This window comes from Otolemur garnettii, unplaced genomic scaffold (genome assembly GCF_000181295.1).
Source record: "Otolemur garnettii isolate 467f Iridium unplaced genomic scaffold, OtoGar3 scaffold00015, whole genome shotgun sequence".
NCBI lineage: Eukaryota > Metazoa > Chordata > Mammalia > Primates > Galagidae > Otolemur > Otolemur garnettii.
In genome coordinates, this window is record NW_003852410.1 from 80,674 (window position 1) to 96,184 (window position 15,511).

Sequence of the window (15,511 nt, forward strand, 5' to 3'; positions counted from 1 at the left end):
CCCAAATGTCCTATTGACATTCTATACCCTTCTTGCCCCTTTGGACTTAGACCAGTCCTGGGTTCCAGTCTGCCTTTTGCAGCAGAGTACTACCACTACCACAGAGTACTACCACTAAGTACTATTTTACTCAACACCACTGTTAGAACTAAGTACTACTCTTGATCACTCTCAGTTTGTCCATCTGTAAAATGGGGGCAATCCTCACTGGCTTGCAGAGTTGTGGCAAAAATGAGCTTGAACGGCTGTCAGAGCGCTGTTCACCTGCCTGGTAAAGAGTGAGAACTGCATGAACGGTTATCACTGGTGTGGTTGTTGATGTTACCTGATGATCTTCTGTGTTGCGTCGGCTCTGGAAAGGCTCCCTTCACCAAGCCTGGGGGACAGCCTGTAAAGCACAGAACGGGAGGAGGGAGGATGATGAAGTGGTGGGGATTGGCGGGCGGGGAGGACTCCTGCAGAGGGCAGCAGGGGTGCAGGGAGCCTGCTGGGGTGCAGGGGCTGTGCACGTGCCAACAGCGTCCCCAGCCAGGGTGACCGCAGCGGGCCCATGCAGCATGGCGCTGGTTCTTGGGGGTGCTGGGAACATGCAAAGGTGGGGGGCCACTGCCCTCAGGACAACTGTGGGGGTGGGGCCAGCAGCAAGATGTTCCATAATTTTATCAGAAGGAAAAGAGAAGTTAACAGCGGGGGTGCAGCTCCCAAGGCCCCCCTGGGAGCCAACGAGCACGGGGGCTATCTTGCTCCACCATTTATCCAGACAAAGCCCACGTGAGAACACAAGCAAGAGCACCTTGTTTCAGGGGGTGAGCAAAGCAGGTTTTGGGACAGTTTGTACGGAATGATCTGTTTTTGCCTCTTCCCCCCAAATCTGTCCATTCAAAACATAAACAAAAGCATGAAAGGTACCCAGAGACGCTCGTGACCATTTGTTTGAGTGCCCTTTGTTTTCTTCTTTGTGCTTTTTAAAATGTCTATAATGTTCTACAGAATCTGTTTGAATTAATAAAGTCACACACAAAAAAACTTATGGAACCCTCAGAACACACTGGAACACGGAAGCGCTGGTCTGTGGATTCTCAGAGGGAGGAGCTGAGGCAAAGCAAAGTGTGGTGTGGCCCCAGCCCTGCCCCACGGCCTCCTCCCTCCGCTCTGCCCGCCGGGGCCCCCAGTCTGCTGTGCACGCGCCCTCCAGCCCCTCACATGCAGGCCCCATTACCAAACACCATCGTCTCCTCCCAGAGTTCACGGAGAAGCAGACCATCTTCGGACAATCCTATCTTGACGCCGCCCTGCTTCTTGTTCCCAGGGACGGCCTACTTCATTTGAGCTGCTCCGTATCCTTGGGATGCCCCTCTAGGTCTCAGGCTGGGCATGGCAACCAGGGGAGCTCAGGTAGGGTGGCCACCTCCCATCCTCATGAATGGCAGGATTCTGTGGTCTACCAGGGAGTGATGGGCTACGCAGAAGAGACAGCCTTAGTCCTTAATTGTCCCCACAGTCTACCCCTGTGGGCTCCAGTGGCCTTATATGTTGGAAATGATCCAGTCACTGTGGGCCAGGACTGATCCTTTGACCCCAGTGAGCCAATCAAACACATTCTCTGCGAATTTGTCATGGGACCCAGGTAGCGGGGCAGTCTGTGAGTAACTTGGGAGTGACGGGGCAGCCATCCCCTGCCCATCTTGAACTCAGAGCAGCAGAGTTGGTCTGCCAAGAAAGAAAATCAGATCAAAAGATGGAGACAGTGTCTTGAAGGCATTCTGGTTTGCAGTTCCAGGCTTTCTTAAGACTGGCTATGGCTACACTCCTGCTAGTTTTTTCACTAAAAGTCCACATTGTCGTAATTCCCTTTTTCTTGCTTACATTGGTTTGAGGGTTCCTGTTTCAGTCTCAAATCTCTGCACCACCTCTCTGGCCCACTAGGAAGTTCAGTCGGAGAGTTCTTCTCTTTGAGTATATTGAGAACCTCCTCAGGCCGAGCCCTGAGGGATCAGAGATGGTGGCTGCTCTGAGGAGCCTGCCATAGGAAGGCACGGGTGCAATTTCCAGAATGCAGGGAAGTGAGTTCAGATTCCGCCAAAGACCTGTAACTTCCCTAGGAAGAGCCGTAGGTGGTGTTTTTCTCTTAGAAGATGTGGAGCATATGAAGATAAACAACAGAAAGCCACAAGTTAATATAACCACTGCTTCTTGGAGGATTTGGATGGAGCAGCCTCCTCGATCTGTAGGGCAGCAAAGCTGCCCCAGTGCTGAGTTGGACAGACCTTCTCCAACCCCTACTAATGCTGGGTGAGTGACTACCCACCTCTCTGGTCCTCATCTGTAAAATGGGGGGATAATAATAATAAAACCTTCCTCATGGAGTTCTAGTGAGGCTTAAATGAGGCCATGTGTGTAAAGCATATAGAACAATGCCTGGCACACAGTCAGGCCTAGGAAATCTCAGCCATTGTCACCATTGTGATTGCTGCCACCATGTATGGCCAGGTGGTTCTTAATCTGGCGTTCATGACTTCCCAGAAGGCTAGACCATTCATAACAACGACTAACGCTTATTAAGGGGTTATTATTATTCAGGTCTTTCGACATCTTCAGCATTTTCAAAAACCCAGTAGAGATCATGGAGGATAGCGGCTAACACAAACGTCAGTCTCTTCGTTTTGGGCTCTCTTTCTACCAATTCAAAGAGGTCTAACTCATCACTTTGGGCTAGTCAGGAGTTGGGATCGGTACATTCCTGTGTTTGGTTAATTAAAAAAAATAGTTATTGTGTAACAAAATAAAATCTCGTAGGAAAAAAATCCAAACCATCTAGTCCAGGGGAGGAAATGATACAGGGCCTCCGTGCTTGGCCGGAGTGTTCCAGAATCATGCCTTCCTCACACATCCAGGGAAGAGCCATTTAGAAAACGGCATACAAAAGGCACAGGCGCGTGAAGTTCATGGCAAAGTAACACGGCTGTCTTTCTAGAACCTTATCTCGGAAGCAGCAGCAACCTTTTTGCAAGTTGGTAGCTCCCCCTTTCCTGAGATACACTTTGTGTTTCATGGCTTTTGGGGACTGTGTCGGAGGCTGGCTCTGTCATGCTAAAGCCACATGCTTCTTCCACCTTGTCATTGAGTGCCAGGCTGTGACCCTCCTTTACCTGCTGGTGGAGCAGGTGGAAGGAACATCTCTCACCTTCTCATGATTTGGGGCATTTCTCCAAGTCCTTCTTCCAGAGCCTTCTAGTTCTTCCTCCTCAGGTGCCAACATTCTGCAGATCAGGAATCTAGCTACGCACTCCTTCTGGTGCACACGATGTCGTCATTAACTGAAGCTCACCAAGCAACCTCCAAATGGCACCAATAATGTGACACCACCTGTGACAAGCTGTCTGTGTTCACTCACTAACTCATTCACTCCTTCATTCATTCAAAAGTATTTACTGAGTACATGCTATGTGTTGAAATGATGCTGAAACAGTTTTTTTTTTCTTAAGCATTTTGTATTCTGAACTACACCTTGGTCACCAGAGTTTGAATTAGTGAACTAACATGTTCCAGTAGAAAGATCCATTTCTGTAAATAATTATGAGGGGCTACTATGTACATGGAGCAGGGGAGGATACTCAGGATGCAAAGATTAACAAGACATGGTCTATGCCCTTGACAAGGTCACTGACTAGAAGGAGACATATCTGTGCCTGTAGTTAATCATAATACTGCATTTGACAAGTGCTGCAAAAGGTGTAAAAATAGGCCTAGAAAATATGAGTTAATCCAGTGAATGCAACCACAGAAGGCAGCCCAGATGAGGGGCTATTTGGGTTGGGCTTTGAAGGCTGAATAGGTGTTCACCAGGTTTCAAAAGAGAGAAAAGGCATCCCAAAGGGAGGTCATAAACAAAAGTAGGGGGGTGTAAAGCTAGGAAGGTCAGTCTGAGGGCCTTGCATGCTAGGCTGAAGAATTTAGGGAACAGTTCCCGACATGGGGCAAAGCGGATAATGTGATCAGATTAGTATCACAGAAGAGGCCTCTGGGAAGGATGGAGTTAAGGTGGGAAGGTGGTAGAATGTTCTCATGACGCCCCATCCTTCCTTGGTGTATGCTCTGTGATCAAGTCCTAAAGCCATCTCTAAAAATAGGACCCTACCAAGCAGAAAGAATACCTCTGCCAATCCCCGAATGAGGAAATGCTTTGTAAAGAAAAGAAAGAATATGCAGTTTGGAAGCCCTAGGTCAGAAGTGGCAAAATGGGCCCAAAGTGGCCCTTGGGCTTGTTTGGCCTGACTTAAAAAAAAAAAAATTGAGTAAAAAGGGACCAGAAGTGTGACTTTCTGGGATACGGGTGTTTTGAGCAGAGGGGATCGCAAGTGCAAAGTCCCTGAGGCAGGAGTAAGCTTGGCATGTTTGAGAGACTGCAAGGTGGCCAAGGTGGCTGGAGTCCAGTGTGAGAGGGAACAGGTCCAGTTGGAGATCACACAGGGCCTCAGAGGCCATGACAAGGAGTTCAGATTTTGTTCTAAACGGATGGGAGGGAGCAGAGGGTTTAAGCAGTAGGGGTGCTCTGATTGACATTTAGGAGTCTGACTCTGGCTGCCCAGAGGAGGCTGCAGAGGGAGGAAGCAGGAGGTAGGTTCAGGGGCCCAGTGTCCAGCTGAGAAATGCTGGAGACTGGAGTGATGGCAGTCTGCAGAGGTGGTGAGAAGGGCCCTGGGGATCGTTCTGGAGGTCAGGCTGGCAGGCCTTGCTGGAGGATTGGCTGTCAGCAGCCCAGCCCTGGGCCAGATGGCAGGCCAGGGGAGGGGAATGTGTGGAAGCTCCTAGGACAATCTCCCTCTGTCCCACTGCCTCAGAGGCCAGGCTACTGTGTGGGCTCAGATCTAGGCAGAGGCCAAAGGGCCAGGGCCAGAGTCTCAGGGCTGCCATTGTCCCAGCCCAGGGCCAGGCTGTGGAGTGAGTAGGGCACTGGGAAGGGCCCGGAAAGGGAGGGTGGGCGCCACCCCCCCAGTCGGTGAGGCTGTGCTCACTCCCGCTTGGTTTTGCTCCCGTTCTGTAATTACAGAAATTACAGAGGCTTGCTTCACACCACAATTGCTCTACTTGCTTTTATTTCTTTTTAAAACTCTGCGGTTCAAGAAAGAAATTAATATTGAGTTTGGCTTCATTCCAGGGGGAAATATAATGCAGTTTATTCTCTGCCTTAGGGGAAAACGCTAGGCTCAATCAATTGGGCGAGGCTTTATTGAGCATCTGTTATATACCCAGACTCATGCCAGCTCCTATCCAGGGAGAAAAGCTAGCATTTATTGGGCGCCTATTGTGTGCCAGGCATTTCATAAGCGCTATATGTATCATCCAGGCCTCATTCCATCTCTGTAAGCCAGGGCCACTTCAGTCATGTGACAGATAGGGAAACAGGCTTGCCAGCGTGGGGCTATTATAAAGGTGCCTCAAACTGCTTAGTGATTCAGGGCCTTGCCACTCAAAGTGTGGTTGTCTAAGAGACAGCATCAGCATCACTGGGAAGCGTATCAGAAACTCGGAACCTTGGGTCCCACTCCAGACCTTAGGAATCAAAAGCTAATTTTGAACAGGGTCTCGTGATTCAGGTGCTCAGGGCAGCTTCAGAAGCTATGAGTCAGGGATGACCCAGATTATTCCACGGGGCTTGGTTCGAATCCTTGCTTAACCAGGGGCTAAGTCTCAGTCTGCTTATCTGTAAATGTGGACCCTCATACTTCATAGAATTGTTGGGAGAATCTGAAGCAAGATAATGCATGGAAAGAGGCCAACCAAGGGCCTGGCACACAGGAAGTGTCAATAAATAGCAGCGCAGGCTGCCATTCAAAGAGATGAATGGCTGCGAAAGTGCTTTGCAATTGAAAAAAAACGTTGTACAAATGTGAGGACCGATTAATAGTTGATGATCAGGTGCAGAAGGCTAGAGGGAGGTCCAAATCGTGCAGGACCAGCAGGTGCTGAGGGCAGCCCTTGCTACATCCCAGGGGCCAGGGAAGGCTCTGTGGGGAAGGTGCTCTGATGGAGAAGGGGCCTCTGGTCAGGATTTCTAAGGCCCAGGATTTTAATAAAACCTCAGAGCCAGCTGGGTCTGGGGTGGGATGCAGGCTACAGGAGAGATGGACTGGTCAGGGCAGCTGAGTGTCTAGATGGGAGGCCCCCATTCTTGGACCTCAGCCTATGAGTCGTGGGGATTAGGGCCAGGACCCGGGAAGCCTCCTGCCTGGTCTGGACTTGTTCCATGCCACAGTAGTATACCTGGTCTATATGATGAAGAGTCTACAGATAAAGAGCACAGCCCAGAGAGGGCGTGCAGCTGAACAAAGGTCACACAGCATGAGAGTGGCCTAATCCTTACTACTCCCACTTTTCAGCCCACGGCACACTCTTACTCAAGAGATGGAGGAAAGTGGCTCTGCACTTTGGCATAACCCCCTCACCCACCTCAACATCCCTCAGAGGTAATTTGCAGACCCGAGGCATTTCTCAGGAGCATTTATTGAATAGCTATTATTCACAACATCCCACTGTGCCTTTCAAGTAACTTATACTATTTTCTCCAAGTTTTGGTTTCTTCATCAGGAACTAAATGAGGCCAATGGTAACCATGTCACACAGTGAAGGACCGGATTTGAATTTTCTAGCACCGTGCCCAGCATAGTGAGCACTGAGTACATTGAAGCTAAAATGATCATTGGTCCCAATTTGCAGTTGATAGCACGAAGGCATGGAGAGATCAAATGACCTCCCAAGGTCACAAGGACCTCCCAGGTCCTCTGATTCAGTCCTGTGCTATTTGCTTGTCTAGCAGGTGCCTTCCAGGCACTGGCCTGTGTGAGATTTTCTGAAGCCATTAGAGCTAGCAAGCCCCACAGCCAGAGCTGTCCAAGCCCGCTTCTCTCGGTGCAGGAAGGGAAGAGAAGTGATTATGCTGAGATGAGTTTGCCCCTGCCTCACGGCTTTGAAACAGACAATGGCTCAGGTTCCAGCCCCTCCCCTCTGCTCTCAGGAAGGCTGGTTTGGGGGACACCTTCAAAACCACAGTGCAAGAAAAAGGCAGAGGATACCCCCTCCCCCAACAACCTGGGGAAGAACAAAGTCAACTTTGTGACTACTGGAGGCTTGTTAGACTCATTGAGTAAGGAAATAAACCACAGAAGTCATCATTCTCTTTCTTCTGCAGTTGCATGAGGAAAAGAAAAATTCCCCAACTTCCCATTAACAAAGAGGGAAAAGAAAAAGAGGAGCTCGGAGTTCACGGGGTTGGGAGCTGGGCACACTCACTAACATGCCAGGGCCCACTCTAATGGCTTTCTGTCTTCACTGGCTGTGATCAACACACCCCCATTTTCCTGATAGGTAAACCAAGGCACAGAGAGATAAAGAGACTTGCCAAAGGTCTTCCAGTTAGGAGCTACAGGTTCCCAAGACTTGAACCAAGGCAGCTGGGTTCCTGTGTCCTTGCTCTTAACCGCTCTTCCCTGCTATCTCTAATGGGCCGCCTGTGGAACCCCCCAAGCTCCACTGTGGTGGTGTGCAAGAATGGCCCATCCCCAGCAGGCAACTCCCTCCAGAACAATCCCCCCAGAGACAAGGCCTGCTCTTTGTAAGGATGAAAGAGAGGTGGCTGGGCACTAGCCTCTAGACGCTTTGAGGTCTAGCTCCAAAAAAGGCTATCTTGTCCCCATGGCCATGTTGAACAAACCCTGCAGGCGTCCCTCACTGAGAGGTCACATGAGATTTTAGCTGAGTAACAGGGCAGAAGGCTCTAATAATCATTTCTAGCAGCTGGCCAGCCCCCCAAAGTCTCCCCTTTTGGTGACCCCCCCAACTCTCCTTCAATGGCAGACATTGCCTGGGCCAGAGGCCCAGCCTCAGGGCCATGTGTGTGGGCAGAGGACTTCCTGGGGGATGACCTGAGAGAAGGCCAGCAGACTTGGGTTTGAAATTGAGTCCTCACCCACTCTTCCTAGCTGTGTGACCTTAAGCCAGTCCTTTCCCCCCTCTGCCTCGGTTTCCTTCTCTGAAGCAGGAGAGTCAGACTCTGATTTCTAGCAGACCTTCGGCCTTTCACATTCTGCTCTCACCCTGCTCGTCTCACCCTCACATTCACTGGTCATCTTACTTCTGTTCTGGACCCTAATTTCCTGCCATGCCCAACTGAGCTCCTCATTTTGTCAAGGCAGTTTTCAATCCAACCCAGCATCAACCTGGAGGTGCAGAGGAACAAGGTGTGAGTTGGAGGCTGAGTCCTGCCACCACCGAGCTCTCAGGACAGCTGGGAGATGGGTCATGGACAACCAAAACCCACGTGCTAAGTTCTTCCATAGCACTCAGAGAGGGGAGAGAGACAGCACCCTGCTGAGGGGCCAAGGTTCAGGCGGCCTAGAGGGAGAGGGTGGCATCTGGGCTGGTAGGCAGGACACAAAAGGGGGACGTTCTTTTTATAATCACAGCTAGAGAAGCAGCGAGACTAGAATCCTTGCTCTTCACAACAGCCCTAACTGTTCAGGTCCATTCCAGGCAGAGAAAACAGGGTGAGGATACAGAATGTATTTAGAGATACTGAGGGAGCCTGGCCTGGTTGGCTGGAATCTGGGGTGATTTAGGAAGCATGGCTGGAAGAAGGCCAGTAGCAGTAGGCAGCTCAGAATGCAGGAAACAGGGGTGCATTTATCCTGTAAAAAGAATAATGATCACCCCAAGTTTAATAAGCGCGTCCTCTCGTGCATTTCATTGATGAGCAACTGCATTTGACTCTGACAACACCTCCATTGCAGAAAACCGACGCTCAGACAAGTAAAGCAACGTGCCCACAGTTCCGAATCCCCAGGACGCTGCAGCTCGATTCCAAACCCATGCTCCTAATCATCCCTCTCCACTGCGGGCCTAGGGTGGTCTCTGGGGCTGCTGCCATCAGAGCCTCAGAAGATGGGGACATTTGACCTGATGGTGCTTTGAGAAGACTGCCTGGCAGCTGTGGGGGAGGGGGGTTAGAGGGGTAAGAGAGGGGAAGAAGCTGTTGTAATAAAGGGAGAGGAGCAGAGGACATGTTGAGTTGGGACCATGGTGGGGTGACGTGGAAGGCCTGGTCACTCTATGCAATGTGGCTTCTCTCCTGACTAATGACTAATTTTCCTGTCTCAGCTCCCTGGCTACACTGTCACCTATGCATGACTGTGGCCTGGGTCCCCCACTTGCTCTGCTCCCCCCACGCAGGTCACACAGTGCCAGACACATAAGTACTCCTGTGAGCTCTGCCCTCCACAGCAGAGGACATTATTATTGCACATCCTGGGAAATGTTTGCTTCTGAGAAGGCGGCCTCGGTCTCTGAGCAGCGGTGTGCTGGTAAGTGTTTAACAACAGGCTCTCAGGAAACAAAACAAAAGCCCCAGCCCGTGGCATCTGCTGATCTCTGTGGTGTAAATACTCCCACCACAGCTGGTCCAAGGAACCAATATGAGGTCATGGGATGGGAAGAGATGCGGATGCCTGCAGCCTGCCGCACACCGCTGCTTCTAGAGCGTGCTCCTTCTCGCAGAGGCGTGCTCTTGGGAAGAAACCGGCCTTGCTTACTGAGTGATTCAAGGCTGGGAGCCTCTTGATTGCTTCCTGTAAGGAAAGCCCTGGACAACACTTCCTCAGCTGGCCCGCAGTACATGCTGAGTGCCCGCTGGGAGACCTGGGACGCGGGAGCACTGGGCCCTGGGATCCAGCCAAGGGACCTGGAAGGAAGCATCTCCTCGGATGGATTCTGGATGGATTCAAAGGAGTGGGGAGGAGTGGGAGGGAGAGGAGGGAAGAGGGAGGGGGAAATGGGAGTGAAGAAACCAGGAAGTGGAGGGAGAAGAGGGGACAGGCAGACAGGGAGGGGAGGAGCAGAGAGAGGGGATGAGGAGCACAGGAAGGAATAAGAAAGAGAAAAAGGAAATGAGGGCAGAGGAAGGAGGCAGAGAAATGGACCTGCTGAGCGGAGCCAGGCATGTCTTGTGAACTGGACCAGGCTCTCTGCTAGCTCACTGGATCTTCTGAATGACCCAGAGCCTGACCTCAGCAGTAAGAAACCTCAGGCCGGCACAGCCCAAGGTGGGAAGTGATTGAGGAGCCAGGACTTAAACCCAGGCCTCAGGACCTCTCCCACAGATTTTTCTCTAGTTAGTTCTAACTGGCTTTGCTGCGGGCAGGCTGTCAGCCCCACTGCCTGCTGAGAGACTATGCTGGACACAACAGGAGCCCTGGTGGAGAGGTGGAATGGTCCAGGTTCCGGGCCTCTGCGCCTCTCAGCCCTGTTCCGGGCTCCTTCTCTCTCTCTTCCAGCCTCGCTCTGACTGCTGTGAGCCTTTCTCAGGGACTTCAGCTCCCGGGGATGTTGCTGTAAAGGCCCGGAGCTCAATCAGCCAGAAAGGATTAATTCAGACCAGGAAATAAGAGCGGCATGGTGACCATTTGGCATGCCTTCACATCACTCTCTGCCTTTTAAGACATGCTGGTCAGAAACCCCTGGGGTTAAATAATGGTTCATTCCTGTTCAAGAGGTACTTGAAGACACCCAAGGGCATTAGGATAAAGACCCTTTAAGAACTCAGATTCCAGGGAAAAGAAAAGCTAATATTGCAGGGGGTGGCTGAATTAAATGATGATCTTTAGTAAGTCACATGCAGAAGCGCAGCCCAAACGGAGAGCTGCCTCGGTATCACAGAAGGCGCATCACAAAGGTGGCAGTGGACAGTGCTACTGTTCTTTATCAAACATCCACGCCTGGGGCTCTATTTCCTTCTCTTGACAACTCTGCAGGCTTTATCAGCCCCATTCTGGAGATGTACTCATTGAAGGCCCAGAGATAAACTATCTGGATCAATAGGACACAAGGTGACAATCAGGAGCACTAAGGATCTCAAACTGGTGGCTTGTGGGCCAAATGGATCTCACAAATGTGTTTGGCTGAGGGGTATCAGCTTAAAATTTAAAAACTCAAACTAGCATGCTTCGGGGAGCAGGGGTGAGGATGTGCTTCCCAGTTTACTGAAAGACCCACTGTTACTGTCATCTTCTTCCTAATCTCTTTCCTCATTTTTGTGACCCAACTAGCCCTCAACGGGCTTTGACTTTGCAATCCTGATACACACGGCACAAGGTACAATCTTAGCCACTCAGTAGACCTCTTTCTCTAAGCAGTAAGAGAAGGGCAGGGTTAGTGTTGACCTATCCCTAGGAGATGTGTCAAACTCTTGGAGGTGGTGAACTCTTAAAAAGCCTGTTTGGTGTTATAATTTTATATTTGGAAAACAACAACTCCTATTGTTCTCTTAATAAAAGCTCAGTTGGATTTAAAAAAATGCTGAGACTTTGTTTTAGGATAGTTTGCAAGAATGAGCGGGGTGTGTATTTTCAGAGTCAATTAAGGGTCAGATGCTAGGGTCTAAAATATTTTCCCACAAGATAAAACTGAATTTTCCTTGTAAAAGACTCCAATGAATGCTCACTTTCACCAGCACATCTGTTCTTAATTCAATCACTTAGCTCTGGAAAGGAATTTTATAGTATGAATCCCCCCATTTTTATAAAGTGGAAAACCCTATGTAGCAAGACCAATCTATCCATTTGGCAAAATCGCATTTTTATTGAACACATTTTTCTAAAGTCCCTACAAATAATAAGGAAACCTATGGATAACTTCCACTTGGGCTAGGGTCGGATATGAGAGGTTTGTTTGCCAGGAGCCATGATGGGTTGGGTGCAGAGCCATGGCCCTTGGGGACAAAGACACCTGCTGTGTCAGCTCTGATGTGATGCTGTGTGACTGTAAGTTAGCTGCCTAACCTCTCTGTGTAAAACAGAAGTGATAATCCCTATTTTTAGGGCTACTATAAGGATTAAGTTGGAGAATATATAAAGTAGTTTGTATAGCACATAGGACATAGTAAATTCCTGATATGTGGTAGTTATTGTAATAAGCTGCTGGTCAGCGCTGGCATTAGTTACTTTTTAGATAGTGATGAAGAAAAGTCCAGGGCAGGGGCCTTATCTTAACCTGTAGGCAATCAATACAAGGACACAGTGGCAGTCACTGGAGCTGTGGAACAACTCAAATCCTCAGATCAAATTGTTCGTTAAACACAATTCCCAAAGCGGACATGTGTACCCATCCTGCAATTAAGCCCACTGTTAAAGTCCTGGTTAAATGTCGACTGTCTTTATTTATCCATTGAATGAGTCCCCTGACCCCTCTCCTGCCTGTCTGAATCGGAGTTCTACAGCTCATTGCTTTATAGCTGTCCTCTAGCCCCAGGGACAGCAATGGACAAACGATCCCCCCACCAAGGGATGCAGAAACAGGGGGTGCATTTGCTCAGACAGGTTTGCCGAAACAAACAAAATGGTTGCTTGCGTCTAAATCACCAGGATCCCAGCTCTCACCAGCGCTTTTGAAACAGTCAAATGCCTGAATCCAGCACCCTCTTTCCGCTTCCAGAATGGAATGGGGTTGTCTGCCAGCTCTGTCTTTGCCAGCATGCAAATGCTGCACTTGGGGGTTTCACAGGGTGTTAACCCCATGTTCTCCCATTCCCGATCAGGGAGGCAAATATATTGTACCAGCTGTGCAGGAGAGAAATGAGGTGCCGCGTGGGTGAGAGAATTTATTTTCCGAAAGGGTTTGGCAGAGTGGGGTCACTTAGATAGCTGGCATAGATAAAACACAATTTTCCCCCTGTGAGTTGGGCATAGAGGTTTTGAGGACTGTGCATTTGCAGTGAGGTACACCAGTTATGCTCTCTGAATGCAAAATATTGACATGTATTTTTGGTGATGGGGGCTGTTCATTTGCTCTACTGATATTTACTAGCCTGGAAAGAAGAGCCCTGTTATATTTTGATCTTATGCTTGTTCTAGCCAGTTCTGCTCTTCCAGCTTCACTAATTACAAGACAAGGCACGGTTGGGGGTGACCCTCCTGCTACCCTGTCCCCTTTGGTTAATAGTGACAGCTACTGTTGACTGAGCCATGGCAGGATTGAGGCTTTATGCTTTACCTGCCTTACTGTCTGTGGTCTCACAACAGTCCTATGAGGTAGGTGCTCGTGTTACCCCTATTTTGCAGATAAGAACACTGAGGCTCAGAGGTGAAATGACTTGCCCAGGGTTACACAGCTTAGGAAGTGGCAGGGGGAGATTTCACTTTGGCTCCAAAGCTGATGTGTTGCCACCTTGCCATTCTGTCTCTTTTCTCTTGGGCTGGCCCTTCAGAATCTCACCCTGACCCTTAAGAATCTCCAGTCCGTGGAGGGGTCCAGGTGCCCTAAGTGCAGGGACCTGGCACCGGGTGCCTCCTCCTTCAGGGCCTCCGTGGGCCTCCCCAGGCCAGCTGGAGGTTTCCTGGCAGCTCTGGCTCTTTCCTAGTTGTGTGACCCAGGGTGAGTCTCTTCACCGCTCTTCACCTGACTCTCACCTCCATGAAGTGAAGGTCATTATCACTTCTGATGAGGCTGCAGGAAGGATGCAGCTAGACAAGGCAAGCTTCCCTGAAGCCCCTTACTCCCTTTGTGGGGAAGCTCAAATCCTAGACACAGTACCCTCCTCTTGGCCTGCTCGCTCCAACAGCTCCCGAATCAGCATTCAACACACACCACTCTGCCTGTGCAATGCTATTATCTCCTGAGGACACAGGCTCCGTTGTCACGGCAACCAGAGTCCTTCCACCAACTCTATTTAATAATTTCTTAACAGTGGAGCTGGGCTGGCTCGGGGCAGGGGAAAGAGTACTGGGGCAGGGGTGAGAAGCTCTGGGTCCTAGCACCTGAGGGACTAGCACTTCTCTCCAGGACTCAGTTTACCCATCTGTAGCACAAGGATGTCTGAAATGAGTGGGTTTGTGACTTTCTCTAGCCTGGAAAGACCTGAGTAACACTTTGTAGGTCCAGGAAGCTGGGGACCAAGGGACGTATGATTTGAAATCCACAGAAAGAACCGGAAGCTGCCTTTGATGACTGCATACTTTTTGTGCTAACCTGCTTCTAAAATGTCATTTTTCAGACATTGATGCAATCTTTGTGGTCCTCTGGGTTCAAGTTCAGGGCTGGGGGTTGGTCAGGAGACAGAAAGTGGCCAACAGTCATCACAGCTCTCATTCTCCCCATTTTGCAGATGTGCAAACTGAGGCTCAGAGAGGGCAAAGAGTTACCTACGGTGACACAGCAAGTGGAACATCCAGCTCTTCACTCCTATCATGCCTGCCTCAGAACTAGTGACAATTGTCTAGGAGGGCCAAATTGCTGGTACCTGGAGAAGACCTGTCTCCCCGCCCCCATGGTCACTCCGCCCACTCAACTCATGGCTGGTCTTGTTCTGGTCACCAACTAGCCATCACTTAAGGAGTCAGGCAGATAATCAAAGGTGAAAAGGAAATACCTGCTGTGTCCCCCACTATGCTGGGCTGGGCACCAGGGATTGCAGAAGATACAGCATTCCTGCTCTTAAGGAAATCATGGCCTTGACTGTGAGTAGCTCTCTGCATAGGGCAGAAGCATACCTGATTTCTTGCCCTGATCCACAATGGATCCCAGCACACATTAGGTGCTCCAAGTTTTATTTGATCCAGTTGTTTGCCCACATCTGCCCCTGATGATAATTAGTCTGTGCTCCATAGCGACTTCTAGAAAATCTCCCAAAGCAGATACCAACTTATGTCCCCATCTCTAAGGAGCCCTGCAGACCCTGAGCTGGGCAGGGGTCACTTAGCTTTGAGACTCTTGTCTAGTTCCAAGGTTGGGAGGGGGCGGTTCTGCCCCTGGCCCAGGCACAGCCGTCTGCCAGCCCAGTGGTGCTATTTAACTCCTCCAGGGTTGGCGTTTTCATTTAGTAGCCGCAGAATAATTAACAGTGCTGCATCTGCTGTGTCATTAGTGGCATTCACTGCCATTTGGAGAAAGGGCTCTTATCTTCCCCAGTCATTAGTCTCGGGGAGGCTATTATGGGGGAAATGGAGGAGGAGAGGAGGAAGTGGGGCGTGCAGCCACCCTCCTGCTGCCTGAGAGCTGTGTCCAATCATCCTGTGCAATGGTCCAAACCCCTTGGCTTTACGGACTGAAAAGGCAAAGTGCAGGGAGCAATGGACCCTGCCTATGGCCCCTGCAGGCTGAAGGCCAGGCAGGAGGCAGCTCCTCCACTTCTTTCTGAGGTCTGCAAGCCCAGGCTCAGGTGTGCCGGCAGGATCTGAGTCCCAACTCTGCCCCGTGTCAGAAGTATGACCTTGAGCAACCACTTGAGCTTCCTGAGTCTCAGTTTCCTCACTGAGGATCCTGGGACAATGGTTGAGAAGTGGTTGGCTCAATGCCTGGGTCACAATCAGAGCTCAGAATTGGAGAATCATTCTGTGTCACCATGAAAAACATATATGCATTTAAATTCTACCTTTATTCTTCCCCAAACCCACTGTTTTGTGTTTGTTTTTTCTTTGTAAATCAGAGGTCAAGCTCTGGAAATGTTTGGCTTAGGAGAAAAAGGGAG